This window comes from Podarcis liolepis, assembly GCF_965112155.1.
Source record: "Podarcis liolepis genome assembly, chromosome: 10".
Taxonomy (NCBI): Eukaryota; Metazoa; Chordata; class Lepidosauria; order Squamata; family Lacertidae; genus Podarcis; species Podarcis liolepis.
The window spans coordinates 29,067,477-29,073,713 of record NC_139562.1 but is presented as its reverse complement, the minus strand read 5'-3'; positions in this window follow the sequence as shown (position 1 = coordinate 29,073,713).

Below are 6,237 nucleotides of genomic sequence, written 5' to 3'. Positions count from 1 at the left end.
CCCAGGATTCCAGCGCTTACAGAATTCAGTTTCCTTGGAATGATTTACACATACAGTCGTACCTTGGATCCCAAACGCCTTGCGAGTCGAACGTTTTGGCTCCCAAAAGCCGCAAACGCGAAAGTGAGTGTTCCGGTTTGCGAACGTTCTTTGGAACCCAAATGTCTGGTGCGGGTTCCACGGCTTCCAATTGGCTGCAGGAGATTCCTACAGCCAATTGGAAGCAACGCCTTGGTTTCTGAACATTTTGGAAGGCAAATGGACTTCCGGAACAGATTCCGTTCGACTTCCGAGGTATGACTGTATATACAACCTGAGCATAGGATGGAGAGGCTCGTGGCATCAGCACCCCAACTCAGGCTTCCTCAGACTCAGCCCTCCAGATGTTTTGAGACTACATCATCCCTGACCACTGGTCCTGCTAGCTAGGGATCATGGGAGTTGTAGACCAAAAACATCTGGAAGGCCAAGTTTGAGGAAGCCCACCCCAACTGATCTTGCTTTTCTGCTAGGTTTCTAGGGGTGCTGCAAACTCAGCTTTGGGTCTAGCACAGAGCAAGAGAAGATGTGTTCCACAGCAAGTATTCAGTATACAGCCAGCTTCCGAGCTGTGTGCTAACTTCGCAAAGTAATTCAGTGACAGAAGGATCGGGTAGCAGATGTGATGGGCAAGTTCTCTGCCTGAGACCCTGGAGAGGGACTGCCACTTGGGGTAGTCAATACTGAAGTAGATACTGAGCAAATAATCTGACTTCATATCCAGGGACAGGCCATAGCTAAGTGGTAGAGAATCTGCCTTCCATGTGGAAGGTCCAATCTGGTTCAATCTGGCACAGTGGGTTAGTGCGTTTGGCTGCTACCCAGAAGGTGGTTCGAGCCCATTCATGGACAGCTGTGGGCAGGATTCTTGCATTGCATAGGGTTGGACTAGATGAGCCTCAGGATCCCTTCCAACTCTACAATTCTATGACTCTATGAATTCGAACTCAGTTCCAAGTAAGGCCGGGAATGTCCCCTGTCTGAAACCCTGGAGGGCCTTTGCCAGTTAGCCTAGATGGACATTACTGAGCTTGCTTGACCAACGACCTGACTTGGTCAAACACAGTAGCTGTTTGATCTGCCTCCAGCATCCTCCAGCTCCACTGCTGTTTCCATGTGCTGCTATGTGGTACATTTCCTCGTAAGAACGTCCTTTATGGACATTTTGAAAAGGCCAGCACTCGGCATCCTTCTCAGTCTCCTCAAAAGCCCCTCTCCAGGCAGACAGCATGGATGCGTTTTTGAGTTGCAGCTGTTCCACAATAAGCGCAGCCAGATCCAACGTGGAACAAAATAGTCTTAAATGGAAATGGTTATGATCCATTTCCAGATGGCAGCCGCGGTAGCCTATTACAGCAAAAGCAGCCAAGAGTCTTGCGGCACCTTAAAGACTAACCAATTTATGATGGCATAAGCATTTACGGACTTACAGTCTTCGACATCAGATGGCCAGTTTACTACTAACACATTCTGCTCCTGAAGCTCGCTTGGGATAGGCTGTTTCGGAGTAAATGAAAAATAAGGGGAGGAGAGAAATGGGAGAAAAGTCATTACCAACAGAAACAGATTTGTGCTCTCTCTCTCTCTCTCTCTGTGTGTGTGTGTGTGTGTGAGAGAGAGAGAGAGAGAGAGAGAGAGACAGACAGACAGACAGACAGACAGACCAGCAGACAAGCAGGCAGACAGACAGGCAGACAGAGACATGGCTTGGGCCATGATTTTTGGTTTGAGGGTATGTTATGTACTGAGTTGAATAGGATCCAAAATGCAGCAGTCTGATTGGTCCTAGAACAATAGGATCCAAAATGCAGCAGTCTGATTGGTCCTAGAACAATAGGATTCAGAATGCAGCAGTCGGATTGGTCCTAGAACAATGCAGCAGTATGATTGGTCTGCAGGAGCCACCCAATCTGGCTCCTGATGGAAGTGAACCTGATTGGCCTACAGGAGAATTCCGGAATTAGCCAATCACGTGCAGCCCATTGTGTAAATAATGTATATAAAGCAGATACTTTGAGGGGACATTCATTCTTCCTCACCACTATGAGCTGAATAAAGAGCATGAAATCCACTCTCGACTGAGTATATTTCAGGGTAGTATTACAAAAGTAGCTCTGTTTTCACCTCTGCAGTGCCATGAGGAAGGGCCACAGCTCAGTGGCAAAGCATCTGCTTTGCTTGCAAAAGGTCCCAGGTTTGGTCGCCGGCATCTCCACATGGAGTCAGGAATGTCTCCTGCCTGAAGCCCTGGGGAGCTGCTGACAATCAGTGTAGACATTGTTGAGCTGAGTGGGCCAGTGGCCTGATTCTGTATAAGACAGAATCACGGACTGGGTGGATGAAGAGGAGTGGTGGGAACCCCCAAGGAAAGAAGGCTCAGAGCTAGGGGATCTGTAGTGAGATGACGACGACAGGACAGCCTGGGAGGAGGAGGAAGAAGCTGAAGGGGCAACAGGGTTTAGTGAGCAGGAAGAGGCTGGGGCAGAGAGCAGTCCAGACTGAGAGGCAGGAGAGGAGTGGGGTCAGGAGACAGAGAGGAGGCTGGCTGCTGAAGAGTCCAGGGCAGGCATAGGCAAATTCGGTCCTCCAGATGTTTGGGGACTACATCTCCCATCATCCCTAGTTAACAGGACCAGTGGTCAGGGATGGTGGGAGTTGTAGTCCCAGAACATCTGGAGGGCCGAGTTTGCCTATGCCTGGTCCAGGGAGTCTCCCCCTCCTGCTGCAACCAGCTCCCCTCCTCCCTGGTCTCCCAGAATATGTGGTGGAATGAAGAGGGTGGAGCAACGAGAGGCAAGACAAAGGAGCCTGAGATTGCTTGGGAAGGAACCAGAGAAGTCTTAGGGAGAGGTGGGAAGGCAGCCCTCGCAACTGCCTCATTGGGGCAAGACTTACTAGGAAGAGTTGCTGTGGCCTCCACTTTATTCTTTGAATACAGAGTTAACTTCACTGACACTGGTGGTTTTATTGCTGACCTCTGCCTGACAGATGGCTTCCTCTGTTGGAGGTTATGCTAGATATCGGGTCTTACCACATGGTATCCACTCCTGTGTCGCACACACTTAGGTTGTATCCCCCTTTCTGTTCTTACTGGCAAACTTGTAGCTCCCTTGCTTGTTCCACAGATATTGCCTACCCGACAGTGTTTCTCAAATTTGGGTCTCCAGAAATTGTTGCACTACAACTCCCATCATCCCTCACTAGCAGGACCAGCAGTTATGGATGATGGCAGTTGTAGTCCAACATAGCTGGAGACCCGAGTTTGAGAAACACTTGTGGAAGCTTTTCAGTTGTCAACAGTGACAGACAGATGGGCAGTGACTACTTGCAGATTTTAGGGTATTGAATCCTGCTCTCTCAAATATGAATTGTGCCCCAAACAGAGCTGCGGGGGTGGGGTGGGGGTGTCGATTGAGGGAGGGGGGCCAACTAAGCCGGGTGGGTGTGAGAGCAGCTTATCTTGCTCTTCTGAGTTTAACAGCAGCCCGAAGTGCAGAAATCAGCAGGGGAAGCTGTTCGCAGCATGGAGCCAACCACAATCTATTGACTGCGCATTAAGCTGGCAAGGCACAGCTCGAGTGGCCAATATATACGGTGTGTGTGTGTGTGTGTGTATGGAGACTTAAAAAGAAGAATGGAGTGTGTGTCTGCATGTGTGTGTCTGCATGCACTTGAGCACCCACGCACACCTTCATGTGTGCACTGTGTGTGAATAGAGTTTTAAGAATGAAAGACCTAGAACCACAGAAGGATAAAGCTGAAGTGCAATGGAACAGGTCTGCTGCATCTTCCGGGGTTGGAGATAGGTTAAAGGTAAAGGTAAAGCCGTTAGGTCAGTCATGGCTGACCCTGGGGTTGCGGTGCTCATCTCACTTTACTGGCTGAGGGAGCCGGCGTACAGCTTCCGGGTCATGTGGCCAGCATGACTAAGCCTCTTCTGGCGAACCAGAGCAGGGCACGGAAACGCCATTTACCTTCCCGCTGGAGCGGTACCTATTTATCTACTTGCACTTTGACGTGCTTTTGAACTGCTAGGTTGGCAGGAGCAGGAACCGAGCAATGGGAGCTCACCCCATCGCGGGGATTCGAACTGCCAACCTTCTGATCGGCAAGTCCTAGGCTCTGTGGTTTAACCCACAGCGCCACCCGCATCCCTTGCTCCTATAAATGGCAAACCACTCTGATGTGGGAGGGGCTGTGAACAGGGCCAATGAAGAACATAAGAAGGGCTGGATCAGGACAATGGCCCGTATCCTGTTTTCACAGTGGGAAACCAGCAAGCAGGACATAGAACACAAGGGCACTCTCCCTTTCTGTGGTTTCCAGCAACTGGCATTCATAAACATTGCTGCCTCCAACTGGGGAGAGCCGCAGCGTACATTTAAAACACACCCAACACACTTTTAAAGCACACGTATCCCCACAAAGAATATTGGGAAGCTGCAGCTTGCCCCTCACAGAGCTACAGTTCCCAGCACCCTTAGCAAACTACAAAATGTGGAGCCCCTCTCAGGGTTGTCCCACAGTGACGGCCCTGGCTGAGGCACCATGCAGTTCCTCCCAGCACATCAAATCAGGGGCTGGGGAAGGAAGGAGCCTGCTCTGAAAGACACCAGGGGCAGACTGAGCCTAGGAGACCCCAGAGAGCACCCCCTGCCATTCCCTCCCTCGGGGCTGGAAGAGACCAGCAGAGCCTCCGAAATGCCAAGTGACAACGCTGGCCTCCAAGGATTGTGCCACAGCAGCAGTGGGAGATGGCTTCCTTGGAGGTCTGATCTGCTGCCCCTATGGATCCTGCCGCCTGAGGCAGTTGCCTCACCTTGCCTCATGGGTGGGCTGGCCCTGGAGCAGGCAAATCACGGCAAACACTCAGGAAACAAGTTGTCTGGAGAAGCCCTTGTTGTTTAACACAGACTAACAGTTCCCCCTTTGAACAGCAGAGGGCAATGTTGGCTCAGATTAGGTGCACTGCCATTGTGTCAAATATTAGATCACACTCCCTGCTTTTTCGGGGGCCTTGGAATTTGATGAAAATTCGCACTCTTCCCTTAAAAGGGAAAAATGTGACAATTTTGGCCAGTCCTGGATATTCTTGCCCCCGCAACTTCGTGAAATGTATTTTCCCCTCCCCTCAATTCGTGGGAAGCCAATTCATATACTACCCGAGTAGAGAGTGAGAGAGAGACACCCTGTGGCTGTTTATGGCAGTGCAAGTGCTTTTTTTTTTTTTGCAGGAGCTGTCAATTTGTAATCCCGAAGGAGTGTCAAATATATTGTTGTCAATATTTGTCAAACAGCCTTTTCTTCATCAAATTTTGCTTATCTGTGCTGGGAGTATAATATATAAATGATAAATTGTCTCTCTTGGCAAAAGAAGCCTGATTAGTCCTGATTTATATATTTGCATATGGTGTTAATTAATCTCCCAGCTGAGAATACATAAATACATAAAAAATACATAAAATACATAAAAAATAAAAAGTGTGTGAAATAGACATAGGTCTGTATGAACCTATTGCTGTATAAACCTATTGCTGAATCTTAGCCTATTGCTGTTATGGTTGGATCCTGCCATGGTTATGGTGGTTTATTGATCGTCAGTATTCTATCCATTGTTCCCCCACCGCAATAGATTTACCAGTACAGCTGAGAAGGTTTTGTAATAACGTGAAGTAAAACAATCTGATCTAGGAGCTTTATTTCCTCTTCTCCCTACCCGTCCGCCCACCACAAATGCTTAAATAGCCTCTAATATTTCATTTTCTGATTTTCTTCAGTAAGACTCCAGGGAAACTCCTGCAAGAAGCAGCGAAAACACCAGCCCCCCCAACTATACTTGGAACTAATAACAGGAAAAGAGAACTTACAAATAAAAAGGGGGAAATAAACTTACAACCAGCATACACAAAACTCTGGCAAAGGAATAGGTCCTTCTCTGGCACCAAAATGATAGCAGGCAGGGACACCTGTTATTCCACAAATGGGGTCCCATAATTGAGAGACACACCTCTCTGGCCAGAAGGCAGGGGATGATGGAGAAAGGGCCCCCCAACCCCAGCAACCAGGATTGGGCCGCCTTAAGTAGTAGAAGGTGGTCTTTCATGTAACAGAGGAACCTAATCTGAGCTCTGCAGGATTGGAGCAAAGGTCTTGCTTCTTATAGTAGCCCAGCAGAGGCTCCTGATAAGTCCTCAAGCA